The sequence below is a fragment of the Elephantulus edwardii genome, unplaced genomic scaffold, assembly GCF_000299155.1.
Source record: "Elephantulus edwardii isolate Elephantulus edwardi_28Jun2011 unplaced genomic scaffold, EleEdw1.0 scaffold00017, whole genome shotgun sequence".
Lineage (NCBI taxonomy): Eukaryota > Metazoa > Chordata > Mammalia > Macroscelidea > Macroscelididae > Elephantulus > Elephantulus edwardii.
In genome coordinates this window covers 15,859,315-15,874,234 of record NW_006399767.1, presented here as the reverse complement: position 1 = coordinate 15,874,234, position 14,920 = coordinate 15,859,315, and the positions used below count along the sequence as shown (strand labels likewise).

General features: G+C 38.6%; 1 protein-coding gene across 1 annotated transcript in view; it reads right to left on the bottom strand.

Moving 5' to 3' along the window:
• USP49 (ubiquitin specific peptidase 49) overlaps positions 1 to 14,920 on the bottom strand; it is a 121,140-nt gene that overhangs the window by 105,798 nt on the left and 422 nt on the right. Inside the window, exon 2 of the mRNA XM_006882001.1 lies at positions 11,541 to 11,622. The gene's annotated coding sequence lies outside the window, so the exon portion shown is untranslated. The remainder of the gene's footprint in view (positions 1 to 11,540; positions 11,623 to 14,920) is intronic.

Genomic DNA, 14,920 nt, shown 5'->3' with positions numbered 1-14,920 from the left:
AAAAATAAAAAAAATTCTGAGCACATATTGTCAAATTTGTCCCCAAGAAAATGCCCATTGCTACCAACAGTTTGTGAGAGTTCTAACAAACTCAGTATTTGCTGTGGCCATCAAGTCAGCACGAGCCCACAGCCTCCCTTCACTGGTTACAATCTACAAGGCTGTAAATTGTAACAGAAGGAGAAGGCCCATCTTTCTAGCTAGAGCCTGTGGTTGACTTAAACCACCAGAGATATGAGGTCTTTTAATTAGCAGTACAACTTGGTACAGACTGTGCCACACTCGGGGTACCATTACTTTTTTTAACCCTTATCAGTCAAATAATATATAAAATGGGGCCTTTTTATTTTTATATTTATTTAATTGATTAGTATTACAGAAACATAGGGCTTAAATCAATAATAATTTTAGTTATAGGCTAAATTGAACTGCCTAAGGAGAAAAAAATTAAGAGAAATATTAATTGTATAACCAGGGAGAAGGGTAATGTTTAATAAATTTCAGAATTTAGCATGGCAATAGCAGGCACATGTGAGTCTGATCTCTTCACTAAAGCAGACCTTTTGCTTGGGGAAAAAAGACACTGCTATCAGTTTTCCAGTTATATCATGTGTTTTAGAAACTACCTCCATAAAAGAATATACAATTTACCATAAACAAGGGTTCTCAAGTTTGGACTCACTTGTTGCTACATGAGTTCAAGTGTTGCTAATCATCACCAGGGAGAGAGAAACAGCGAGATGATTTGCATCACAGATCTATATGTACAACACCTGAGCTCACTCAACACTTCTAATACTTGCCTGACAAGGTGGACAGAGGCTGGGCCCTGTGAAAAAGGATGAAAATGCGTGAGGACATGTCTGAGAAGCTGTTCTCACTGGAGAACTGTACCGGAGTCTTTGGTGAAGCTGAATTCTAACACATACTTCCCTAAATAAACTCTGTAACTGTGTGGGGACAAATGATGTCAAAACTGCTAAAAGGCCAGAGAGGCTGCAGAAAAGTCAGACTCAGAGGTCAGGTGACCCTGCAACGCCATTTTTACACTAAACAACACTCCCTGATGGTTAATACTGTTTGGAAATGTTGCCATGATCCTTAGTATTAATGGAGCTCTGGTGGTCTAGTGGCAAGAAGCAGCGATGCAATCCCAAAGGCATGCGGTTTGAAGCCACCAGCTGCCCCATGGGAGAAGGGTGGGTAATCTCCTCCTGTGTGATCAACTACCTCTGAAAACCCACTGGAGGGTCAGCTATGGTTCCAACTCTATGGTACACAACAACAACAATCCCATATATGGTAAATTCTAACCTCTATGATGTTAATGAGGCAAGATTAGAAGAGGTTCTGTTAAGAAACAATCACTCTCATCTCATGAGGGAGTCTCCTCTAGAGTGTGGCCTACATGACTGCATGTTTGGATGCTCTGGCAAAGCAAGGGAGATTTTTTGTTCCATCCTACATCTGCTATCTAGCTCATGGCCTCTGCACTTGAACCAGTGGCTTGCTGCACTTGCTGACTATGGACTTGTCAGTCTCCAAAGTCAGACTTCTGTGACCATGCTTCCCAACAACTACCTTTGACTACTCAGCTTCTGAAACCGGCAGTCTCCAAAGTTCCCTGAAGACAACTTTGAATCTGGCTGTCTCTGAAGCCAGCATCTTGAAGGTCAACAGCCTGAGGCTGCACTTGCCTGCTGACAACGTGGAGTTGTGACTTACAGAACTGGGACCTGCTAGCCTCCACAAGCATGTGAGTTCTGTCTTTGAAACCTCTCCTTGTGTGCATGTACGTGTGTGTATACATAGTCTTCACTGGTTTTGTTTCTCAAGAAAACCCAGCCTAAGACACATCTCTTTTAATTACCAGTCCAGTGTGGTATTTTAGGTTGCTTATATCTGACCTTTGATCTTTTTTTTATAGGTGTAAGGTAGTAGTGGCTGTTAGGTGCCATCAAATTAACTGTGACTGACATCAACTGTACGTAAGAAGAGCAGAACTGCCTGCCCATAGAGTTTTCTAACCTAGAATCTTTATGGGAACAGATGGCCATGTCTTTTCTCCACTGGACTGAGTTCAAACCACCAACCCTTTGGCTAGCAGCTGAATGGCTGTTCATTGGACTACCAGGGTTCCTGAAAGTGCTATTAGTTTCTAGTCATAAGCATCTAGTATAATTAACACACTTGATACTGCTATTGTTAGGTGCCATCGAGTTAACTACAACTCTAGCAACTTTATGAATACCACATCTGAACTGCCTTATCCGATGCTATCCTCATGATCTCCAGCATGTTTGAGCCCACTGTTACAGCCACTGTGTCAACTCATCTCATGTTGAGGGTTGTCTTCCTTCTCTTACTTAACCAGCATGATGTTTTTTTCCCAAGAATTAGTCCCTCCTGACAATATGTCCAAAGTGTATGAGACCAAATTTCAACATCTTTATTTCTAAGGAGCATCCTGGTTACACTTTCTCCAAGACAGATTTATTATTTTGGAAGTCCACGGGATATTCAATACTCATCACCAACATCACAATTAAAAAACATTGATTCTTCTTTACTCTTATTCATCATCCAACTTACAGTGCATACGTAGCAACTGAAAACATCAGGGCTTCAATCAGGTGCACCTTAGCCTTTAAACTGACATCCTTGCTCAGAAGTCCCTGAAAGCAAAGTTTCCTAATGCAACATGTTTTGATTTCTTGACTGATGATGTCATGAGTGTTGATTGTGGAGCCAAGTAAAATCATTTCACTGACAACTTAGCTCTATCTTGATTTATTCATTGCAAATACCTTTTTATGGTTTTCATCCAATGGGCTACACAGAAATCAAACTGACTCCATTTGTAGAAACAGTTGATGGAGAAGCTCAACAACAGCAGTTAACACAAAGCCAAGAACTAAATGTGGTGAAAAGAATCAGTTAATACCAAAATATTTCAAAAAGTATCATATGATCAAGAGCCAACGGTAATAAAGGAAAAAGTTCAAGCTGCATTGAAGGCATTGGCAAAAAATAAGGCCCCAGGAATTGATGGAATACCAAATGATGTGTTTCAAATGACAGATACAGCCCTGGATGTGTTCACTAGTCCACACCAAGATTTTGGAGGACAGTTGCCTGGCTGACTGAAAGAGATCCATATTTGTTCCCACTTCAAAGAAGGGTGATAAAGGAATTATTGTATGAAAATCAATTTTTAAAAAGGAAAAAAATTAAAGAAATAAAAGAAATGTTGTATTGGGAAAAATTTACAACAGTATCTTTCCAAAGTAATAAAGGTCTAAGATTCCTCTGAAAAAATATTACAAACTCTGTATAAGACCACTGTTTTTTAAAAAACAAACAAAAATAACTCTAAAAGGTTTACATGTGGAGAGAATCAATCTAGTATGGATATGGTGGGAGGGAGTTGAAAATGAGTTGACACTCAATGAACATCTCCCTGGAACAGGTGAAGGAAAACAAACTGTAGAATGAATGGATGATCAGACATTCATAGGTGTTATAATAAATAACAAGCAACGGGAATGAAAGGAGAGAGAGGGTAAAGAGAAAGGCAATGTACAATGAGAGGGGAATGATAACATGGTAACTAAAGTGTATTAATTAAATGAATTAATGATATAAAAAAAGAACTAAATGTGGAACAGACCATCAATTACTCATGTGTAAGTTCAAATTAAAGTTGAAGAAAATTAAGCAAGCACTGAGAAGTTTATTAGTTTATGTCAGAACTATTTAATCCATATGCTGAACAAATAATTTACAAAGCTGGACTATGTTAAGAAGAATGGGGCATCAGGACTGGAGACTCATTAACAATCTGCATTATGCAGATGACACAACACTGCTTGCAGAGTGTGAAGAAAATTTGAAACCATGAAGAACATCAAAACTACACCTTTCAGTACAGACTACACATGACATTTTAAGAAACAACAACAACAGAACACTCCTAAGTCATTGCCAATCAGCTGGAACTGATAGCTGACCCTCCAGTGGGTGTCTGAGGTCATAAATCACAAGGTAAGAAATGGTCCATCTTTCTCCCTCCCTGGTACCACTAGAGAGGTACCACTAGAGACTGGAACCACTAGAGAGGCTAGACCTTTGGATCAGCAACACAGTTTTTCTACGGACTGCACACACTTGGTATAAGTAGCTGTGGAAAAAACCCCCCAAAAAACAACACAACAAAAAACAGAACAAGTAGGGATTTGAACTTTAAATATTGTATTGCTTCTTGAAATAGCTTTTTTATCCTTTGATACTTTTTCTTAAAGGCTTTTACTTTGGAAATTGTCTTAAAAAAGATATATTTCTTTTCTCTACTTCTATGGTTAACTACTTTTACAGTTAGTATTTTATATATTAGATATTTTTATACGCTTGCTAATTGTCTTTGCTAAAGAACTTTATTAGATTTATGGTTCTATACTATTTTGGAGGTTTGCAAGTTGTATATATGTTTCAGATATACAAATTCTAAGTAAGTTTGTTTCCAATGTATCAGGTTTAAATGTTGTTGTGTACCACAGAGTCAAAACTACTGTTTTGAGAGGCAGTTAATCGCATGGGAGGAGGTTGCCATCTTTCTCCCATGGAGCAGCTGGTGGCCTCAAACCCTGTGCCTTTGGATTACAGCTTGTTCTGTCTGTTGTATTGCTCTGTTTGTTTGGGTTTTTATTTTCTTAGTAGTCTGTGTTAAAGAAAAAGTCAACTAAGTATGTACTAAATAACTTCTGTGGCATCTTTGACATGTACAGACCTACATTCTAAAGCCTCATATGGAAAGTGAAAAATGAATGGGTAAAGGATAGTATTATTCAGCAGATTAAGTCATAAATCTTGGTTAACTTCTTTGCAATGTGACTTCCAAAGAAATGTTAACTTCAACATTAGAAAAGAATTTTTACTATTCCTTGAAAATGGTAGTTTTTAAATATGCAAAAAATAAACTTATTAAAAATAAACAGATACTTGTTATAAATGGCTATCTTAAAATACAGGAGAGACAGAGGTATATGTTAGCAATGTCTAGGCATTCGAATTTTTAAAAACAAAAATTCAGTGTGGCACCAAATCTTCTGTGGGTACTTATATAAATGAGACACGCTCTGTTCATGAATACTGGTCTGCTCAAAGGCTAGATGTCTACAATTAAATTGTTATTAGCAATGCTTGCTGAACTGAACTATTCACACACTTTCATATAGGATTTTCTTTGTGGCCTCCTCCAGGTAACAATTTTGTCAGGGGAAATCTAATTAGCTTCAACAAGGACTTAGACCTTATTATCCCAATAAGTTAGTATCCATAAGCATATCACCTACAGAAATAGTACCACAAATTATCTGGCTTTCTGGAGGGTTTGGGTTCAAAACTGATAAACCAATTCCTCGCTTTATCTCTTCTTTTCAACTGCAATTTATATTCCTTACAAACAAACAAATGGATCCTTAAGCCAGTTTCAAAATCAAAATCTCTTGCTACCTGAATATATTCACATGGTCCATCCCAGTGAGCAAAAGACATGACAGGTATCTACTCATATTCTTTCCCATTTCAGATACTGAAAGACAGGCATACAGCAGGCAGCAGAAAAGCTCAGAGGACTGATATGACAAAGTGCTAAAGCTACGCTATAAATTATCTCCTGGTCACTCACCGCAGCATTCTGAAAAAGCTGATACAAAGGGAGGGCCAGTCCTTCTTTTAGAGGAATACGAGTGTCTAATAAAAGCATCTAACACACTAGTAACAATGCTGTCCTCCTACCCCTTATGCAACTTGCCCAGCAAAAGAAGCATTAGTGAGTTCTAAAGACAATGACAAGAAGCTCCGTATTCTGATGCGGGAGGGAGTGCTTCCTGAGAGCTAAACTATGCCAGACTGCCTTACTAATCCTCCCCAAATCCCACAACATTGAGGTGGGGGTGGGGGACAGAATAAAAACAATCAAAAAATTGAATTAAGGGCAGTAGCTCTGGATTACAGGAGGTCATAAAATTCTTGTTTGAATTAGGGGGTAAGGGACAGAAGAAAGATATATACAACAGCCTGCGCATTTACAAAATCACAACATAAAAAAATGAATCCCTGATCCTTCTCATGTGCTAACCAACATCTGCCCCCAATCATTTGCCAGCCCTGGCTGCACAGAAGACACAGAGAAACAGGCATTTTCACACAGTGAGGCTGGAAGGGATGTAACTAGAGTGTAAATTACTAATTAGCTCCATAGAAGACAAAGAGAGAAAATACCTGTCACTGAATGCTGTTTACAACTTGACACATAATAAAACAACCCTGAAAATTTCAGAAGAGCTCCTTACTTTCCAGACTTCTATTAGCATGTAAATAGCAAAGAAGCAGTATTATAACTGCCCAGGGTCTCAGAAACAATAAGGAATGACTAGAAAGAACGCTTTCCAAATAATTTGTAATTTTCTCATCATTATGAAATCAAAGTGCTTTTAATTATTACAATCAGCTTTAACGAGGAGCTATATTTCATAGCTTTGATGGCTACTCAAAGAAGAGGAGAAAAGGGAGGGAAAGCCCACAAATATTACATTTAAATTGATCAGAATACAGCTAATATTCCTTTCACTCAAATTGGACAGGCCTCATTTTGCAAGTCACACCTGTATCAAATGAAAAAGCTTATTATTTTTCAATAAAGATTGCTAAAAGGCAGTGGCAGGAGTCAGTTAAATGGAAAAATCTCCTGTCTTATTTATCCAGTGCTGCTATAACAGACATACCATATGCGGATCGTTTTAATAAGTATTTATTCTCTCAGAGTACAGGAAGCTTGGAAGTACGAATTCAAGGCGCCATTTCTAGGAGATGGTCCTTGTCTCTTTTCAACATCTGTGGGCTCACAGCACCTTGTAAATCTCCATGTGGCTTAGATCAATCTTGAATGCTGAGTCTTAGAAGGTTCTCAAAGCTGGAACCCAAAGTTAAAAGGACATGGTCTACTCCTGGCTCTTCTTTCTCAGAGGTACTGAAGTCCATCCTTCTTTGCTCCTTTCTCTTTTACTCTCTTGTAAGATAAAAGGTGAAGCAGATCACTTCAAAAGCAAATCCCTTTTATACAAGTGTAGGGCTGTGACTTTAGTAAGAGTGAGAACCTAAGGATAATGTGTCCCACCCTAATCCTGTCCTATGAACATTACAAATATAACCTAATTCTAACACAACCTAGTCTTGTCTCATTAAGCATAGATGTTTGGATTCACAATATATCACAAATTAGAGAATATGCATACTGGGAATCATGGCCTAACCAAGGTGATACATATTATAGGGTGGCAAAGCTCAATCCTTGATATCTTCTAATATGACCAATGAAAAGACTGCCATAGTGTAAGTTTATTTTTTTGAGAGGTAATGGTAAGGAGTTTCCCTGTCAAACTAGACGCATGCCTTTTGACTCCACCAATGGAAAAAAAAATAGGCAATCTCTTACTATGGGATTTATGGCTTCTGAAAACTCAATGGTGGGTCAGCCATGAGTTGGTTTCAACTCAGCAACAATGAGTTTGCGTTTTTAATGTTATTAAAGTAGTACCAGGGAGCTCTGGTGGACTAACGGCAAGAAGCTGCACTGCAATCCCAAAGGTGCATGTTTCAAATCCACCACCTGCTCTGCGAGGGAAAGATAAGCAATCTCCTTCCATGCAGTTAACTGCCTCTGAAAACCCACTGATGGGTCAGTTCAACTCAGTAGTACACAACAACAACAAAGTAGTACATTATACATTTGGATCTTTTCCAACTCTTTGAAGCTACTTCTTGTTGTAAGGTGCCATGAAGATGAGCATGACTCACAGTGATCCCATGTACACAGAACAAAACATCAGCTGGTCCTGCACTATCCTCACAACTGTTGCTGTTGGAGCCCATTGGTGCAGTCACTGTGTCAATCTGTCTCACTGATATTGCATAATCACTTGCTGCTGGTGATGAATTGATTCCAGCACATAGTGACCCTCCAAAGGGTTTCCAACTCTGTAAATTGTAAGAAGGGGAGACTGCCCATCCTTATCCCTTGGAGGCCTTGTGTATATGAACTGTCAGAGACCACAGTCTATGGCACAGATTATGCCACAGAACTCCAAGGCTATGTAAGGATATTCAAAATAGGTATACCTTCTTCCTATTTCTTGGTCACAGTACTGAAAGATCACACAGCCCCTTCTTTCTCTTCAACACAATCACCCACCCATCACTGAGTCTTAAACACTACTCTGTGTGTGTGCATACCATACCAGGTGCTAAGACTACTACCAACTTAAGGTTACCCAATTGACAGTTCCCATTAAAGAGGGAGACCACAAACTAGTACCTCACAGTTGCAAGAACTTCTTTCTGAATGTACACAACAAAAGCCACTCTAAAACAAGTTCTGAAATTCTTTTGCCTCAAGCAAAAGACTAACATCTAATTAAAGGACGAATATCTAACACACACCACTTTTTTTAACACTCAAAATATTCTTCTCTTTCTTTTTAAAATTAAATTCTTCATATGTATGTTCTTCAAATTTCTTTTTATTAACCAAGCAAGAAAAAAAGGATAAGGCAAATTAAGCAAAATGAAAATAATAAGAGAATTTTATTAAGAGTATAAAGAAGTTCATATGCACACCCATGTTTATTGCAGCTTTGTTCACAATAGCAAAGAGCTGGAAACAACTCAAGTACCCATCAAAAACGAATGGATAGAGAAGCTTTGGTGTATTCATGGAATACTATGCAGCATTGAAAAACAAGGAACTCATGGAGAGGACTTGAGGGGAGGGACTGCATAACAATGGAAGAGTTTTTCTTTTACTTTTCAAGGAGAAGAGTGAACTGGTTGGGAGAGGATGGGCAGAGAGAAAAATGCAACAATGAATGACTGGAAACGTTCTCTGTAAACGTTCATTAAAATTAATTTAAAAAAGAGTATAAAGAAGTTCAGTGTACTATTTTTACAACTTTTCTATAAATTTGAAAAATTATAATAAAATCAAGTCACCAAAAATCAGAATATTAATGTAGCAGAAGCTCCACAGTAGGTCTGTTTTGAGTTTCAAACAATTCACATCTTAGCTTATGCTGGATACTTAGTAAATACCCAGTAATTAATTCCTCTATAGTTTAAAAAATTAGTACATCAATTTGTTATTAAGCCAAGCATGGATAAATATACTAATGTTATTACACAGGAGTGTACACACAAAAAAAGATAGCAAAAACCATCAAGAATTTAAATGTACTCTGCTTATGAATATCTGCAGTGAAATATGAGTTCAATTTTTTTCTCAATAAGCAACAGTATCACACTCAATTGTAAACCTGTTAGAGTTTATAAAAAGCCCAGGGTCATTCTCTAGCTAAAATGATAGAAAAGTAGCCATTACTCCGCAACACACTAAAGTATTCCGTTTTAGTTTGACAAGAAGAATGATACAGTGCATGGCTACTGCTACTAATCATTCTGATCAAGGCACAACAGATTGACCATGACAGAACAGAAGAAAACATAGGACAGAAGGAAAATACAGGAAAGAACTCAAATTCTTAAAAAGACCAGATTTAAAAAAAAAAAAGACCAGATTTATTGAACCACTTGAGACTAGAGGACTTCTTGAAATCTTTGCCCTGAGATATTCATTGAGACTGGGACCAAAACTATCTGAAGTAACAGGCTGGCTCACAAAAGAACAGATAACATTTATGAGTATGGTGTTCCATTAAAAAACCATCTATATGAGACCAAAGGAGCTCTAGTAATTCTGTGGCTCAGGCATCCAGCTGCTATACACAAGGTCAGTGGTTCAAAAATCTCAAGACACTCCAGGGGACTCTCGCTACGAGTAACAAATAAAATGAAAATGCAGCACACATCCTTTGGGGTGAAAGACTCCTGAGCCAGTCAGACCTAGACCTAGATGAGAGTAACAGCAGTAGAGAACCAGAGATCAACAAAAGTCAGTGCTGACCTGGGACTGCTACCCCACAGAGTCAGAGCCAACAGTCTACCCTTGGGGAAGTGAGACAGGGGAGAGAGAAGACAACATAACTGGCAGATCAACTGGAGAAGCTGTCCTGACTGAGTAACTGTCTCCTGTTGCCACTCAGGACTATAACTTGCAAACTTCTCTTAAGGGAGTTCTGGTGGCCCAGTGGTAAGAAGGTGCATTGCTGACTAGAAGGGCATGCAGTTTGAGTCTGTCACTCTGTGGGAGAAAGATAGACACTGTTCTCTTATGAAATTTACAGAAAACCCACTGGAGGGTAAGCTATGAGTCAGTTCTGACTTGATGGCATACAACAACAACAACAACTTCAATAATAAATTCCATAAATGTGAGTATGATTCAGTGAATTGTGTGGCCATTCCAATAAGTATCAGACCCAATAGCAGAGCAGTAAGAGCCCTGAGAGGGATAGCTGATATTAGAATTTGTAGGAGTGTTGGAGACGTATGTAGCTTCATAGGAATTGGTTTTGGATGTTGCTGGTTTTGTAGATCCTTTGTGGATGTTGTTGATGGGGACAGTTCCCCTTTGTGAAGTGAGTGAAGGTCAGATGCCAGATGTCTTAGATTTTTTTTTAATAACCTCAGACACATCATTCTCAATTAGCTCTATCTTTAGCATATGTAAAACAGGAATAATAGTAATGCCTGCAAAGCCCTTTACAAAAGGGTCTGTCAAAAAAACCCATATATGGATTGCCACTGCCAGTCTACCAAGTCAGTTCCATCCCCTGGCAACCATAGAGTACAATTGTGCTCCAACAGGTTTTCAATAGCTGATATTTCAGAAGTAGATCACCAGACTTTTCTTCCTAGGTACCCATGGTGGAGTGAATCCTGCAATCTCTTGACTGGAAGCAGTGTGTGTTAACTATTTCCATCACCCATGGGTTCAACTCATGTGTTAGCTAAGTTTATGAGCTCTGATGACCTAGTCAGTAGAGAACTGCACTGCTAACCCAAATGCTCTGCATCTCTGGTGGGCTGCAGCAGAAGAGCTGATGAAGGGTTGCTTTGAGTCGGAACTGAATGAAAGCACCAATGATGTGGCAAGTGTGATTTCTGTTGTTGTAACAGGCAACAAAAGAAGGGCCTTTGCTTATACAGTGATCAAAGTATTCAGATGTTAACCAAAAGGTTGGTAGTTCAAATCCACCAGCCACTCTACAGAAGAATGACATTGCAGTCTGCTTCCATGAAGACTGACAGCCGTGGCAAGCCTGTGGGCAGTTCTATTTGGAATCTGAAGAGTTGTTGTGTGTTGGTATCAACTTGATGACAGGAGATATAGGAAGCAGAGTTTTTTTTGCTTCAAAAATTGAGAATAAATAAGAAAAAAAGAACTGCAAACACAGTTTATACTGGTTATATTGTGGATAGACTTTTCTGGTAAAGAAGAGTCCTAACACTGGAAAAGATTGTCTACGAAGGGTTATCTGTCATATTACCTCTTACGACTCAAGAAAACAGGTTAAATTTTTATCTACCTGGGATGATTTAAGTGGGATATTGACTGACGTTGCAGGATAAAGTAGAGGTCCTTTCAAGGTCTCTTCCCATCCAAAGAATCTACAATTAACCAGAGAAACAATTATGAACCACCTACTAATTCAAATCTGAAAATATAAACCAAAAAGACATTTTCAGAATGCTTAGCAAAAAAAAGGTAATAACCAAGGTAAAGTAATATTGGGTAAAATTCTATTTGATGAACAAATAAGGCTTAAATTTGCCATAGGAGTCCTTATTGATGAATAGCATCACTGAACTAAAATATAATAAATTTTCAAGTACTTTTAAAAACATCATCTGAGAAATTCACAGTAAGAACTCTGATTTAAAAAAAAAAAAAGAAAAGAACTGTGATTTAGCACATTATGGCCACAAACAGAAATGGCTCTTTTTCTTGACTGACTTTAAAATTCCTATTTATTTCTCGTTAATATCAAATGTCTAAAATAACATATTTAAAGGCACCAGCTATAAAACAATTGCATACAAAGATGGCACTTTTCATAGAGGAGTACAATCTACTGCCAATGCTGGCCCCAAAATGCCTAGACATGAAGGTGAGAGGCACATACATCTTTTCAAAACAACTGTTTCATACCAAAGTTACTCTTCAACTTGGTGAAGATTTTCAGATTAAGTCTTTAAAGTTTAACAACAAAAACAGTAATTTAAAAAAAAAAATCTATTGAATCGCTGGATCAATCTAGTCACCTTGGACTCCTGGCTGAACAGAAGTCAGGGAACAAACCCCACAGACTAAATATTATATCACTAGACTGGGTAGTGCTACTGAGGTAGCAGCTGAATCCAGAAAAAGTTACGATTCTAATTTATTCCTATATACGAATAGTCAATGTTTCAAATTTTACTAATCAAAATCTGTTATCTGCTTTTACAAATGCCTTCCACCTAATCTTTATCATTTAAAAACACTCATTAAGCAGCAGTAATTTAATACTTAGACAATTTGGAAATGGAACTATGTTGTGTATTTGAATGTTCACTAATACTTCCACATGATTTTCAATGGAACCCCCTTGTTGTTCAATGATTAGAACATCTGGCTAACTGAAAGGCTGGTGGTCCAAACTTGTCCAGTGATTACATGAAAGAAGAAACTTGGCGATGTGCTCCTGTAAAAGCTACCACCTAGGAAATACTGTGGGGATGTTCTACTCTGTTAAGTCAGAACTGACTTAGCAGGTGCTTACAGGATTCTCATGCAGAGTTTACATTTTTGTCCCAAGTAAATGATATGTTATCATTTGGCACAATCAAATGTATATAACCATTTATATTCTCAGCTAAATGTGAACACTTTAGAGTAAAACCCATTAAAACAAAATATTGGGACAGACTTTTCTCCCAAATTTCTTATTCTATTTAAAATTTTTACAGTATCTTAAAAATCAAGAAAATTCTTATTAATGTGGCTTTTATTCAAAATCACAAAACAGGAGGGGTAGTGGAGATGGTAGTAATTAATTGTTTTTTGAGTTGTTTCTTAGATTTTTTTAAATGATAAAAAATGTCATTACCAAGACATACTATTTATTTCTCATTAAAGCACTACTCTTAAATTCTACAGTACTCTAAAATTCTCCCCTTCTTTATTTCATTTCGTTAAATGGGTGACTTATTTATCGCTATATGAAACATCCCACACAAAGCTAAAGACTGCCTAGCAATTGAAATCCCACATAGCCCTGACTTGAATTTCATCCTCAATAAACTTCCCTGGTTCATTCTTTGCCTTTCTCTAAAATGAATTCTCAATATTCTTCAGCCACTGAAAGCAATTAAGCAGAACCCTGATTGATTAATGGGAACAAAAAGATTCTCATCTTCCTCCATCCCAACAATAGTGTGCTCTCCATTGAAAAAGAAAATGCTGTGGAAAAAGCACTCTTCCCAGTGCTTGTCAAGTACAAGCCTGCTCCACCACCAGTGCTAGCACACTGTATGGGCACAGTTACACTGTAAACAAATCCATTTCCCTATTATCATAGTAGGAAAATATACAAGATTTTTCAGCACTCAGCATTTAAGTTCCTATGATTCACACAAGAACAAAAATCAAAACAGACTTCAAAGTGGACCAGAAACCCGAATTAAAAACAATGAAATGTTGATACAAACTAAAACATTCTTTGACCAAAAAGGTTTCTGAAATTTCCCACTTTTAGGGACAAAAGAATTCAAAGTTTCAGTACGTAAGTCTCTTCTCAACAAAGAATTCATTCCCCCTCCCCCTTAACTGGCACCTTACTTTTTAGTTTTCAACCCTATCTCTAAATCCCTTTTCAACTCACCACCATGGTTTCTCCTCTTCTGCACCAAAGGCTCCCTACACTACAGCATTCGTGCCCAGACCCATCCAGACCTTCTGGAGCATCTCCCCACAACATGAATATCTGATTCCCACTCTTCTGCTCGCTTTACCAGGTCTAATCCATCAGAACTCCTCGAGCTCCCCTTAAGCCTCTTGCTCCCCACCTCATCCTTTGCATTCTGTGGCCCACCTCTCCTTTGCTCCTCACCATTTGCTTTTAGCCCTGTCTCCTCGCCTCAGTTTTCACCTGGGATGCTGCTTCTACAATTAGTGTAATTCCCAGTTACCCCTGTCCCAGAGGCCATCACTTCTTAGACTCTTCCTTTCTATTCTTCCAGCTTTTCTGGTCCCCCAATCTTCCCATTAATGTCTCATCTCCTATCACTATTTTCTTCCACCCCTCCTACGTTTTTATTCCTGGTTCCACCTGATTTTCGTCCACTCCCGTGTCTCATCCACCCTCCCTTACTTTCCAAAATTTATACCCACTGCCCACCCCCTAACCCATACCTTCCTCAGAAAAAACCGCCAGCAGTTGCCACCCCCTTGCTGGTCCTAGTCCTTCAGCTCATCTGGCTCTGCACTAGTTCACACCCTTGTCACGTCTGGCTCTTAATCACTCTCTCCCTACTCACAACTGTTACCCCAGGTCTGCCCCTCCTTGCCTTCCACTACCTTCTCTTACCCCAGCACCCCCCACCCCAATACCACCATCCCTTACAAAGCTCTCCCTTTCAAATCACTGCTCTTACACCTAATCCTAGGTCTCTCTCTCCCAGCCGTGGTCTTCCTCACCTCATTCCATGCCCCGCTTCCTTAACAGCCACCCAGGCTTTTGCCTTCTTCCTACCTCCACAGCTAGCTTTCTCTCACTCCTCCTGATTCTGGCTTCTAACCCTTTCTCCCCTTAATCCTCCTCATTTCATTCTTAGCCGGGTTCCCCCCAGCTGTCCCTAAACCTCCTTTCCCTTCTTGGCTTTTACCCTGAACCCAGTCGTCGTCCACCCCGCCAAAATGAAGCAC